The 14,564-nt window shown below is 40.5% G+C and overlaps 1 pseudogene; it reads left to right on the top strand.

The window, feature by feature from the left end:
• The first annotated feature begins 3,919 nt into the window (after window positions 1-3,919).
• On the top strand, window positions 3,920-8,611 carry LOC127214150 (E3 ubiquitin-protein ligase MSL2-like; annotated as a pseudogene).
• The last annotated feature ends 5,953 nt before the right edge of the window (window positions 8,612-14,564 follow it).

Here is a 14,564-nt window from a genome sequence, read left to right as displayed (position 1 = left end):
TTTCAGAATTATAGTTCTATAGTACAGCTTCAAGTTGACGATGGTGATGCATCATGAAGTTTGTTTATTGTACTTGGTTGTTTTGGCTATTCTCAGTCTTTTGTTTTTCCATTTAATATAGGTTATTATACTTTCAAGGTAAGTGGATAATTCTGCTGGGATTTTGGTGGGGATTGCAATGAATTTTTAGATTTCTTTTGGCAAGATTTCTATCTTTACTATATTTATCCTACATATCCATGGCCATGGTAGTTCTTTCTGTTTTATGGTATCTTCTTTATTTTACTTCTTTAAAGTGAAAGACCTAAAAAGTAATGTTAATGATGGACTAACCTAGAAACCAATATCTGTTCTTGGAATTTGCTAGCTTCCTCTCAAAAGGCCCTGAGATAAGAAGAATTCACACTGCCCCTCCTTTCCTGTGAGTCAACAGGTGGTAAACAGGGTCCTAGGAACAAAGAGTTAGCTGTAACTCTCTGGTTTGCCCAGACAAGATTAATTAGCACACCTGGGGCCCTAAGGTCTGCTGACCCTAATAGCAGACCATCCGGCCTTCAAGGGTCAGGTCCTCAATGGACAGAGGGTCCCACCCCCTCCCTAAGCTTGTGGGGTTGCCTTTAAAAACACCTGGGCCCAGGGGAGGGGGCTTCTCTCTAGCCTGCATGCTGGAGGAGCCCGTTTGCGCAAACGTTTCCTGTTCATTAAAGCCTCTTGCGTTTTGCAGCAACTGGACTGGACATTGAGTTCTTGGGGGTATCGCCCGAACCTGGAAGACTCCTCATTCTGAGGGTCTTACAAAAGACCCAATATTCTTGCTATATAAATCTTTCACATGTTTGGTAAGCATTAGTCAAACATAATTTATGTTGTTTGTGGCTGTTGTAATGGGTAATATTTCTCTGATTTCTATCTGAGACCCTTTGTCATCTGTATATTGTTGGGCTACTGATTTTTTTGATCTTCTCTTGTATCCTGCTTGTTTGCAGAATGTTTATGTCAGCTGTAGCAGTTCCCTGGTAGAGCTTTTTGTGTCCTTTATGTAAACTGTCATATCATGTGCAAATAATGATAGTTTGACTTCTTACTTTCCAATTTGCATCCGGTTGATCTCCTATTGTTGTTTTACTCCTTTTGCAAGAACTTCAAGTAAAATATTGAAGAACTATGGACAGAGAACAGGCTTATCTTGTTCCTGATTTTAGAGGAATCACCTTAAGTTTCTCTGCATTCTGTTTGATGTTGGCTGTTGGTTTACTGATTATCCCTGTCTCTCCAAGACCTTTATCATGAAATGGGGTTGAACTTTATCAAAGGCTTTTTCAGCATCCAGTAAGATGATCACATGGATTTTCTTTTTCAGTTTGTTTATATGGTTGATCACATTGATAGATTTTCAAATGATAATGTAGAGAGCTGCGAAGTGCCATGCTTTAAAGATGGCACTGGCTTCCCCCTTCCACCTTCCAGATGGTGAGCGCTCTCTGTCATAAACAAGTCCTTATTTGGCTAAGCCTGTTCAGCATGCCTGCTTCCCTATAAGAGCATCCTATCTGCAGGGTCCACATTTCTCACTAGGGTTGGTCAGCACAAGGGGATTTAACTCTGTTTCCCTGGAGTTAGAAGAAAAAGCATGTTCAAGGATCATGATTAAACTGCTAGAAGAAGATCTCCCCTGAGTTGTGTCTTCCTTGTTGATTGAGGTTGGGCGTGACATGATAAACCATCCCTGCAATGCAGGAATGAAGCCTCCTTTGTCATTGTGGATGATTTCCCTGATGTGTGCCTGGATTTGATTTGCTAGTATTTTATTGAGGCCTTTTTCATTCGTGTTCATGAGGGATATTAGTCTGTAGTTCTCTTTCTTATTTGTATCTTTTTGTGTCTTTGGTACCTAGGTACTTGTGGCCTCATATAGTTTGGTAATATGCCTTCTGTTCCTATTATGTGGAACTATTGAGGAATATTGGTATTTGCTTTTCTTTGGATTTCTGGTAGAAGTCTGCACTGCAGCCATCTTGCCCAGGGATTCTTTTGGTTGGGAGGGTTTTGATGACTGCCTCAATTGTGTTAGACTCTATTGGTCTATTATCCAGAGGTTCCTCCCTCCCACATCAGTTGGTGAGACCCCAGGCCCTGCACCACAGTGCACTATAGGGACAGCCCAAGAGAAGGGACAATGTGCCTTCTATCCAATCCACCAAAACCCACAAAATCTTGGAGAAAGAGAATTTGAGAGAACTTGTGGGAGGGGCGGAGAGAGCTTGAGGATTGCACTGAGCATGCCCTGTTCTAGGAGCCAGAAATGGAGAGCAGGTCATGAGCAGTGTGCTCATGTTTGATTGGGGGTGGTGCGTGGGGGAAGGGGTTGCAGCTAGGCAGGCAGGGATGGTGTGCATGGGCTAATGTGTTTATAGGGTTTTCTAAATGGACTGTCAAAGTGCACTATTAATGGCAAAAGGCTACATTATCGGGCAGGGGAATAAGAGTTGTGAGGTGTGTTGCACATGGCATGGGCCAGTCGGTAGCTCCAGGAGGGCATGGAGGGGGCTTTTAGAGACAAATCAGGTGAAAGGGGAAGCAGATGGAAAGGAAGATGGAGGGGTGGGGGGAGCGATTGAAAGCATGCTTTGCCCATGCTAGCTAGGGCTAGCCACATCAGAGTCTCAAGGATGACAGTGTCTCTGCCCCTTGACATAATGATCTCAAGGCAGCGAGATATGGGGAGGCCCCCTGGGACCCTGGGCCCTGCACCACAGTGCACTACAGGGACAGCCCAAGTGAAGTGACAATGTGCCTTCTAACCAATCCACCAAAACCCATACAACCTAGGAGAGAGAGAATTTGAGAGCTCCTGGGGAAGGGGCAGAGAGAGCGGGAGGCTTGCACTAAGCATGCTCTGTTCTAGGATACCAGACAGACCTGAAGCACTGCACCATCCACCATAACCAGAGCAGTAGGTGCCTAAATGAGGTAGAGCTGTGCATGAAGTGAAGGTGAGGGTGGCCAGGCCCAAGGGGGATGACTGCAGAGGGTCTCTTTGCTGGGCTGTGGTGGTGGCCTGGAGCAGTGAACTCACCTAAGCCATGGCTCAGCAGGCAGTGGCAGTGGCAGTAGAGCTGGGATGAGTCATCAGTGCGGTGCTGAAAAGATGGCGGGGCTGTGAGTGGGCTGGGGAGGGCGCTGCACTTGTGATGGTAATCCTGAGTTTGGAACCTAGGAATGAGTGGTGGAGCCACTGCTAGCTGGGCCTGTTTTCTGCCCACTCATAGAACCTTGGGCCCGCACATTTTCTCCCGGGTCTCCCTTTTGGGCAGGGGCCTCTTTCCTCCTGCTTGAGGCACAGAATGGACCCCATATCTAGCATTGCAAGATTACAGCAGCCACACCCACCACTGCCTAAGCTCCTGGCACTCAACTCCTGCATGGTAGTCCTTGTCATACCACTGGCTCTTTGCAGGCACTGCAATGGAGTAAGGGCCCCTGGCTGGAGATATGGGTGTTCACCTGGAACCCATCAGGTCCATACTGATGCTCTGCAGCTCCATCCAGAGGTAAATCTGCTGCCAGATATGCTGCTCGAGCCCAAGGCACCAGGTGAGCTACAGGGCTAAACCAAGTGCCATTCCAGGCCAGATCATACAATGTGGCCACCTTGGTTGAACTTGAAAGCTGGTTGCTCACTAGTTTCCTCTCTCTTTGGTCTGCAGGACTAAGGGACAGAGGAGGGGCACCGAGGCCCCATGTGTGGGAGGAAGCTTTAGCTTTGCACACTTGCATGGATTTTAGTTGCTTCTTTGGCCAGTGGTTCGGCTCAGATTTCTCCTAATAGTTGTAAACTCGCCATTGTTCCCTGGCTGCTTAGAAACTTGCATCCGGATTTTTTTTTCAACTGAGAGCCATTGGTGTTCAAGTTTTGGCAATGAACCCCGTGAATGCTACTGCTCTCTACATTTCCGCCAGCCGCCTAGTGCTCAACCATGACCCTGGAGACCCCAAGGCATTTCAAGAGATTATCAGTATCCTGCCTTACTTGCGACAGTCCCTCTCTTGCTGTGTTTGTGGACATTTGCTACAAGATCCTATTGCACCCACCAAATCCACCTGCCAACACTATGTCTGCAAAACTTGTAAAGGCAAGAAAATGATGATGAAACCTTCATGTAGCTGGTGCATAGACTATGAGCACTTTGAGGAAAACAAGCAGTTAAGCATCCTAGTAAACTGCTACAAGAAACTATGTGAATATATAACCCAGACAAGACTGGCACAGGACATAAGAGAAGCAGTTGACTGTTCTTCTGATATTTTAGCTTTACTCAATGAAGGATCATTGTTTTGTGAGGACACAGAGAAACCTTCAGACTCATCCTTCACTCTGTGTTTGACACATTCCCCTTTACCTTCAACCTTATAACCCACAGCAGATCCCCATGCTAATTTATCTCCAACGTCTGAAAGCACCCTCAGCATTGCTATTGGCAGTTCTGTTGTCAATGGTTTGCCTAATTACAAAGGACTTTCAATAGATAGATTTGGTATAAATATCTCCTCACCCGAACATCCAAATATGATTGACATGTGTAATACTGTTGATATAAAAACTGAGGACCTGTCTGAGAGCCTGTCACCTGTCTGTGACATGGTAACCACTGATTTGTGCTCCACAGTTATTGATATCTGGAGTTTCAGTGAAGAGACAAAACCTGGTGACTCTTTTTTGCTGAGTGATGAGGAAGTAATCCGCAGTTTGGAGACTGTTTCAAATACAGAAGTTGGATGTCCTAATTTGTATACAAATTTGGAAGCCACTGTATCCAATGAAACTTTTTTGAAGCTTTCTTGCAAGTCTCTTAACCATAATATTTTTATGTCTACCAGCCCTACACCTCATGTGTTAGCAAGTACAGCAGCAACTCCAAAGGTAGCAAAGTTGAATCGAAAAAGAACCAGATCTGAAATTGACAGTGAAAAAGTTCAGCCACTTCCAATTTCTACCATTATCAGAGGCACAACACTTGGGGCTTCTGCTCCTGTGACGGTGAAGCATGAAAGGAAAATCGTCCTTCAACCTATAGCTACAGTTTCCAATGGAGGCATAACACCCAAGACCACCAAAAGTGTACTTTTATCTACTAAAAGCATGAAAAATAGTCATGAACATGGATCCTAGAAATCCCACTCTAAACCCAAGCCAGGTATTCTTAAAAAAGACAAGGCAGGAAAGGCAAAGATTCTTAATCATCATGTCATGCCAGGAAGTCCTACCATGACTGTGTACAAAAAGCCTCAGGGAAGGAAAGGATGTAAATGTGGGCATGATATGCAAAATCCAAGTAATCTTACATGCAGCAGACAGTGCTGCCGTTGTTACTCTAACCAGAGAGCCTGCGTACATTGCAGATGTTGTGTCTGCCAGAACTCCTACATGGCCAATGGGGAGAAGAAGCTGGAGGCATTTGCTGTTCCAGCAAAGGCCTTGGAGCAGAGCAGACTCACATTGGGCGTTAATGTGACCAGCAATGCTGTGCGCAACACAAGTACCAGTACCAGTGTACCAATGTCACAGGGTCCCCAGTAATGACATTTGATGGGAGATGCCACTATGTAAATATGTTTCTCATACTGGTTAATGAATAAAGCACTGTTGGCCAATAGGAAAGGAAGATAATAGGGACTAGGAGACAAGGAGGATAGAAGAAGTAGGAAGGAGGAGTCAAGATGGAGAGTCTGGAGAGAACAGAACCGCAGTTCCTCTGCTCTTGGTAAGACGACATGGAAATACATAGAAATGGGTTAATACTTAAGACAGAGCTAGCCGATAAGAAACTAGTAACTGGCCAACAACATAATATCAAATACCGAGTCTCAGTGTGTTAATTGGGGCTGGTGCGGCTGCAGGACAAGACTGGCAGCAGGAGAAAAAAAAACACACTCCTTACATATGGTGCCCATTTAAAATTTAACAAAAGCTTAAAAAGGTTTTAGAACAGAGACAAGCAAGGTTTTTGGTAGCAGTGTTTTTCTCAGTTGGACTCTGCTTTGTGAGAGACAATTAGATATTTGTGCGGCTCCTTTAAGGGAAGGTTCCTGACTCAGCAAAAGCCGCAAAAAAACCGCATGGCTTTATAGAATCACAGCTAACAATGTATTGGTGTGTATGAGAGATGGCAATGGCAGCGACCACATCTCCAAGCCGGCAGCATGCTTGCTGAATGGCAGTGCAGACCAAGGCCGTGGGCACAACTTTCAGTGCTGGCGGAAAAAGCACCTGCCGCCATCTTTGGTAAACCACAGCAAGAACAAATATGACTTTCATTTCAGCAATATTGTTGTTTACCAGATAAACACTCATGGCCAGAAAAATATAAACATTTACAGTAAAGACAAAATCATATTAAGAAAAACCTCTAAAGGTTTTCATTGTGTTTTAAAATATACATAGACATAGGGAAAAAATTAAATGGTATTAAAAAGACAAAGAGGAACTGGGTGTGGTGGCACACAACTTTAATCCCAGAATTTGAGAGACAGAGGTAAGCAGATCTCTTGTGATTTCAAAGTAAACCTGGTATGCAGAGTAAATTCCAGGACAGATAAGAGTTACATAGAGAAACCCTGCCTCAAAAAATAAAATGTAAAAGAAACAGAGTAATAATAAAGCCACGTAAAGATGAAAAGCTCAGAGAGAATCTGGTTACTATATGGTGTTATATTGTCTTTGTATCTTTTGACTGCTTAGGAAATAACAACTGTTAAAACAAATGGTGCTGGATCAATCCAATTTATATATTTTAAAAATGCTTTGACTCAAAAATTTAAGTTCAAGTACAAGTTACTGGGGAAAAGGATTTCTATTTTTGTTTCCACAGAAAATGAAAAGCTCTGGATCCCTTCCAGACTAATGTGGTTTGAGCAAGCCAGACCCCCTGAAACAGCATACCAGGTGATCCTTCATTTAAAACAGCTTGAACAAGCCAGCCTTGCAGACTACAGCCAGGATTTCTGTGTCTTCTTAGGATCCCTATGACAGCGCCCCCTATCAGCAGGAAGTAGTTTGGAAAGAACAACGCCCAAATTCCAAAATATTGTTTATAAATGTTTGTTTTCATTTTAATGGGGTTGGTCATAAATGGTTAATGATCACAACCAATATGTTTTTAAAGGCAAAAAAGGGGTTTATGGTATAGATATGATTACTTTGCTTTGGAATGTATTTTCATTTATTGATCCAAATTTAAGGTCAATTTTGTGATATGTATATTTCTCCTCTTGTTTAGGTATTGTGTTTATATAGCTCATTTATAAATGTAATGTATAATGTATGTATAATGTATTACAGATTATAAATAATTACCTAGGATAGTCAAAGCTTAGAGTTAAGTTAGTTAGGTTTTTCAAGATACACAGAGATGTATTTGAGAGAGATAGGAATTCTTCAAACCTTTCAAAGACCTACAGAATATGGCATTTAAAATGGTTTAGGGTTTTTCTTGACAGTGAGACATAACTGCTCCGGGCAACACCACCTGCATCAGAAACGAAGATGGACATCGAAGAAATGGGTTATGAAGTTTGCTTTCAGTATGGCAAGACTAGCCATTTGGACAAGATACTGCTCTTGTCTGGACTGTTTGACTTTATGCTGTATGAACTGGACTTTCACCACCCACAAAAAAGTGACTTCTGATTCAAGATGGACATTGCTGCAGAGTTCCTGCTTCATGGAAGAGTGCCAGACAGTCTGCAGGACACATAGAAAATTACTGATGGATTGCCAGTACAAGAAGACAGTTTAAAGTTTCCTGCTTTACTGAAGAGTCTTCCAGACACACTATGGAATATGGGCTGATGATGGAAGATTACAGAAGAACTTCAGGTGACTGACAAGGCGAGATGTCTCCGTCATTTCTAGAGTTTATATATTATCCTTCTGTTGTCTTTGATGGAGTTGAAGACAGATAGTTATGGTTATAGTGTTCCTTAGTTAAGCTTAAAGATTAGGTACATATAGGACTTTAGACACACAAAGATAGGATAGGTGATGGAATATTTTCTTCAAATCATGCTAAATGTTAATGGACTAATTATTGTTAACTGTGATTCTTACTTGGTAACTGTTGTGCTATATATTTTGCTATGTTAAGGTTAAAACCCTTCTTTTCATTTTAGACAGAAAAGAGGAGATAATGGGAGATGCCATTATGTATATATGTTTCTCATACTGGTTAATGAATAAAGCACTGTTGGCCAATAGGGAAGGAAGATAGGAGGGACTAGGAGACAAGGAGGATAGAGGGAAGTAGGAAAGAGGAGTCAAGATGGAGAGTCTGGAGAAAACAGAACCGCCGTTCATCCGCTCTAGGTAAGACCACTTGGAAATACATAGAAATGGGTTAATACTTAAGACAGAGCTAGCCGATAAGAAACTAGTAACTGACCAACAGCATAATATCAAATACAGAGTATCAGTGTGTTAATTCGGGCTGGCGCAGCGGCGGGACAAGGCTGGCAGCAGGAGGAAAAACCTTATTCCTTACAGACATTTTTAGCTGCCAGTACAAATGATAACAAAAGATTGAATGAATCTATGGATATGAGATTTGAATGTTAACTCAGTGACTTGAAGCCTACACCTGGTAGGAAATAGATACAGTTTTATGGCAGCTATGATTCTGTTGGTTTAACTTGCCGGAGTTCCTGCGTATAAATCGCTTGAATCGAGTGTTTTCATTGCTAAGTTATATGCGTTAGTGTCTTGGAATCAGTGTGCATATAATACAGGAGTAACCCTACAATTATATGTTCTCAGTTCTTACAGAACCTCATAGTTTGAGAACAAATGCTGATGCAAGATGCAACTGATTTATACAAAATGAACTTTGTCAAAGAAAAAAACAATAACTGTAGTGGGATATTCACTTTGTCTCCTTCTGTGGCCCCACCCCCCAATGGGCATGGTCAGTGAATGGAGGCGTGTGTTCGTATCCCACTTCTGACACCAGATATTGTGGTCAAATAAGGATGAGGATAAACAAATAGGCCGAATAGATGTTTATTCAGGAAGAAATAACTTACAACCTAGACAGATGAACACCAGCAAGTTCCACCAGATGCTCTCCTCTCCTTGACCCATCAGCAAGAGAGTGTTCCCCCTGCTCCTCCTCAGAACTCCTTCCACAGGTTCCTTCTGCCCCTGGCTCCACCCCCCAATGGGCATGGTCAGTGCCACAGAAAGAGACAATGTGAATATCCCACTACAAATAACCTCATTGTTTTTGATCATGCTTTTAGCATAATCAAAGTTGATGTTTAAATATAAGGAAGTGGCATCTAGTAAGTTCATAAAGATTGTTCTAGTTTTTGTTTTGTTTTAATAGTCATTAGTTTATCAGGAGACTTGGTGCAGCCTTCTGATTTCTGATGCCACAGAGAAATTTCTCCTGTTGAAAAGCTGATGTGACCACCTCTACTTTTGCCCTGACATAATACCACTTCTGACCATGAAAATTGGTTACTGGCTTGTATGTAGCAGCTCTTAAATCAGCAGCATGAACAGTATTATGAAAAAAAAATTAACCACTCATTAGGATGTTTTAAGAAATGTGTCTTTTAAAAGAAATCTCTCTTTAAAAAGTGAACAAATAAATTCTGTCAGACCACTAATGTTAAGCTGTTTATGCTTTACATATTTATGAGTTCAGCCCCCTTTCTAATTTTCTGACTCACTTCTATGACAAAATTTTAATTCCTTTCACTTGAGCAATGTTCTACTTGTTAAATAAAGAGTTGTTTTATTCTGAACATAATTGAATTTATATAGTTCATGACATATTTTGTAAAATATAAAAAGACTTAAAAATTGGGTTCTACTTAGAATAATTTTGGAATAATGCCCCAAATGTGCCCAGATTTATGCATTATATTTATAGCCATTGATGATTTATTTGATTTTTCTAATTCCCGTTTATTTGCCACAGGCATTACATTGAATATGCTCCCTTTTTCTTTGTCTTTTTTTTTTTTTTTTTTTTTTTTTTTGCTTTTGAAGGGTGCTGTTGTTAAGGAAGGCTTCTTTATGAAGGACTTAATAAAATGTCTTTGATGAAGCTTGTGCATTTAGGTGGGTGTAAATCTTGGAAGATTTTCTTTAGAATATTATTTTGCATGTAAATGCAAACTGTGTTTGAATTTTAATGTATTTCTTTCTATTAACTTTATGGGGAAGACAAAAATTCTGTTGAAGGGAAGTCTAGTCAGTTCCTTGAAAGTGCATTGCCCAGGTAAATAAGGACTGACTAGGTGTAGAGGTAACCCTGTGATTTCAAAAAGTTGCTGCTTTGTTGGTGCTAATTTTAAGAAAAATTCTGCTAGGGAAGTTCCAGTTTCTGCTGCATTCACCATCTAGTGAGATCTGATGTGTGAAGTTGTTTTGATTTGGCACACAGCATGTTCAATGATGGTTACTCACCTCATAAAGACATGGACAAGCATCTATTGGACACAGAGCAGATGACACCTCTTGTTTTGTAGTGTATCCTGGTTTCCTTTCCTGTGAATGTGGTCAGGAAGGAATAGGAAGATGATGACAGGCAAAGAATATTTTAGAAGAAGAAAAGAGATAACCTAAAAGTGGGAGCCATTATAGATTTAAGGAGAAATCTGGCACTAGGAAAATTCCCTGAGACCTACAATAATGAAAACAACAAACAATGTAAGCACTAGTGGAGAGGCTATCTTTAATCCCCTTCCAAGGTAACAAGATTAATGACTACCTTATATGCCATCCTAGAGCCTTCGCCTAATAGCTGATGGAAGCAGAAGCAGACACCCAAAGCTAAACACTGAGACAAACTTCTGGAATACACTTACAGAGAGGGAGGAGTGATGAGCAAATGTTTCAAGACCAGGCTGAAAAAATCCACAAAATAAGCTGACCTGAACAAAGCATAACTCATGCAAACCCAGTCTGATTGCTGGGAAACCAGAATATGACTGTAACAGGCCCCCTGAATGTAGGTGTTATTTAGGAGGACTGGGCAATCTATGGGGCCTTTAGTAATGGATCAGTATTTATCCCTAATATATGAAGAAACTTTTGGAGCCTATCCCCCATAAAGGGGGACTTCTCCCCATAGACATATGGGGGAGGCCCTAGGCAATGATCCAAATGATATGACACACATTTAAGTCTCCTGTGGAAGGCTTCACCCTCTCTTGGGAGCATCATCATGGTGGGATGGGGTTGGGTGGGGGAAATGGAAGAGGATTGGTAGATGAGGGAACTGGGATTGACATGTAAAACAAACTTGTTTCAAATTCAAATAAAAAATGAAAAAGTAATACCATATTTGTTTTTAAAAAGACATTCCCAAGGGGGGGGACCAAGGAAAGAAGGATGGTAGAAAAAAGGAATAAAGAAAGAATTAAAGAAGTGAAGAAATTTATAAAAGTAAAATTAATAAATGCATATGAGAAGGAAATAATATTAAAATATAAAGGATTTAAAGTGATTGGGGAAAGGCAGGTAGAAAAGAAGAAGCAATCATGAATAAACAAATGAAGCTAGAACAAAAAACTGGAGGAAATTAAACTGAGTAGGTAATATTTGCTATCTAAGGGAAGATATTTTAGTGAATGTATTTTAGATTGCATAACAATAATTACTGGTAAAGTGGCCATACATATGCTAAAGAAAAGGCATGTATTATTGTTTCAAATATAATGAAGGTTTTGCTATAGTATAACTTATCTAAAATTGATGTTAATTGTCTTATTTCAGTGGGAGGACTATTTCATCCCATACTCAGAAACCCTTCTACATCACCTGTTAGGTAGATGCCTTTTCGATTTTCCTGCATATACCTACTCACCGCTAGTGTTGAAGATTTTAGATCTTGTTTGGATTATCACAATTTTAAAGTTTTATTAATGGAAAGGACATGACATAAATGTGATGGTGGGACTCCACAAATCAAGGGGAAAACATAATAATATTAAAATTAAACAGTGAAGAAAAACAAACAGCAAACCCAAGGAGGAGTAAAAAAAAAAAATGTTCCTTTTTCTTTATAGGCACTGAAAAAATAGTCAGAATATGTTTTCTCCCCTGGACATGTGGATTGATTTGCTTTAAAAAGGAAAGGAACAGCTAGGACTCTGAGTGGGTCTCCATTATCACAATAACTCTCCATTATTACTATAACCCTCCCCCTGCCTCTAGGCTAAGGGAGTATCCCTTCATGGGGAATGTGCTCCAAAAGTCCTTTCGTGTACTAGGGATAGATCCTTGTTCCACTATCAGAGGTCCCTTAGACTACCCAGGCATTCTAACTGGGACCCACATTAAGGTTGTCTGATGCAGTATAAAGCTGTTGTCCCAAATATCAGTTGGGGGTTCATGAACTCTCCCTTGTTCAGGTCAGCTGTCTCTGTCGATTACTTTATAGGTTGGTCTTGACCCATTTTCTTATCATTTAACCTCTCTGCAGCTGCATTACAGGAGTTCACCTCAGTGATTAGCTGTAGATATCTGCTTATGTCTACATAAGTTATGATAAGAGGGCTCTATGATGGCAGATAAGTTAGTTATCAATCTCCTTATGAGGGAAGTGCATATAAGGTAGACTTTCCACTGTTGCTCAGATTGTTATGTGTGGCCATACTTGTAGGTCTCTGGACATTTTTCTAGAATCAGCTTTCTTTTCAAACTCATGAGGCTCCCTCTATTATGGGATCTCTCTCTCTCTCTCTGTCTCTGTCTATTTTTGCTCTAGTCTGTTACCCAACCAAATTTTTCTAGTCCCACATGTTCTCCTCACCTAATATCTCTTGCTTCTAATTCCCTCTCTAGTAACTGACAACACCCACCCACTCCCAATAGGCTCAGTAGACCTTCTTACTTTCCCATTCTGTGAGGGACCTTGTACGAATCTCTTAGGTTCCTCCTCGTATACTAGTTTCTTTGGATGTCTGAAATATAGACTGGTGATATTGTTCTCTATGTCTAAAATCCACCTATGATTGAGTCCATACCATGTTTCTCTTTTTATGAATATGCTACATCACTGAGGATGGTTTCTTCCAGGTCTATCCATTTGCCTGCGAATTTCAAGATTTCATTGTTTTTTAATTTTTATTTATTATATTTTTTTATTCCCACAGAGTAGATTTCCATTGTGTAAATGGGCCATTTCCCTTTATCCATTCTTCACTTGAGGCACTACTAGGTTTCTTCTAGGTTCCTACAATTTCCAACTAATGCTGCTATGAACGTAGTTGAACAGATGCTTTTGTTGCATGGATGTGGATCATTTGGCTATATGCTTGATAGCAGAATTGCTGGTAACTGTGGTAGACTGATTCCCATTTTCCTGCGGAACTGCCACACTGATCTACAAAATGGCTTCAGAAGTTTGCACTCCCACCATTAGTGGAGGAATGTTCCTTTTTTTCCACATCCTCTCCAGCATAAGCTCTCATTGGTGTTTCTAATTTTTGCCATTCTGACAGCAACACATGGGTATATCAGAGTTGTTTTGATTTGCATTTCTCTGATGGCTAAGGATGTTGATCACTTTCTTAAGTGTCTTTCAGCCAGTCTGTTTGCCTCTAGTGAGAATTCTCTATTCAGTCCTGTACCCCATTTTTAATCGGGTGATTTGGTATTTTGTGGGGTTTGTGAAGATCATTTACCATTTGGTGAGTTTCCATTTGGTCTTGTCAACTTTGTTCTTTGTCTTACAAAAACTTTTCACATTTCAAGAACTTCCTATTTATTAAATGTCTGTCTCAATGTCTGTGCTACTTGTATTATTTTCAGGAAGCAAGCCCATGTACAAATTATTTAAAGGGTACCTCCCACTTTCTCTTCTAAGACCTTCAGTGTGGCTGGATTCATGTTGAAATCTTTGATCCATTTGGACTAAAGATTTGGGCATGGCAATTGACAAGGTTCTACCTGCAGTCTTCTACATGCCATCATCCAGTTGTGCCAGCACCATTTGTTGAAGATACTTTACTACTGTCATTGAATAATTTCAGTGGCTTTGTCAAAATCAGGTGTTCGGAGGTGTATGGGTTACTATCCAGATTTCCTATTCAATTTTATTGAACTACCTGTGACAATACCAAGCTGTTTTCAGGACTACAGATCTGTATTAGAACTTGAAGTCTAGCATGGTGATGATGCCTGAAGTTTCTTTATTGTACATGGTTATCTTGGCTACCCTGGGTCTTTTGTTTTTCCATACAATGTTTACTATTATTTCTTTCAATCTCAGTGTAGAATTGTGATAGGATTTTGATGGGGATTACATTAAAAGACTGCTTTTGTCAAGGTTGCCATTTTTACTATGTTTATCCTACCTATACATGAACATTGAACATCTTTCCATTTTATGGAATCTTCTTCAATTTATTTCTTTAAAGACACACACTTCTTGCTATATAGGTCATTCACTTGTTTGGTAAGCATTTCCCCAAAATAATTTATGTTGTTTGTGGCTATTGTAAAAAGATTTTTCTTGAGTTAATCCTGTATTTTTTATTTTCCTGAATGTGTTTAT

Source organism: Phodopus roborovskii, unplaced genomic scaffold (genome assembly GCF_943737965.1).
Source record: "Phodopus roborovskii unplaced genomic scaffold, PHOROB, whole genome shotgun sequence".
In the NCBI taxonomy this organism is placed as follows: Eukaryota; Metazoa; Chordata; class Mammalia; order Rodentia; family Cricetidae; genus Phodopus; species Phodopus roborovskii.
This window is presented reverse-complemented; position numbering and strand designations above follow the sequence as displayed.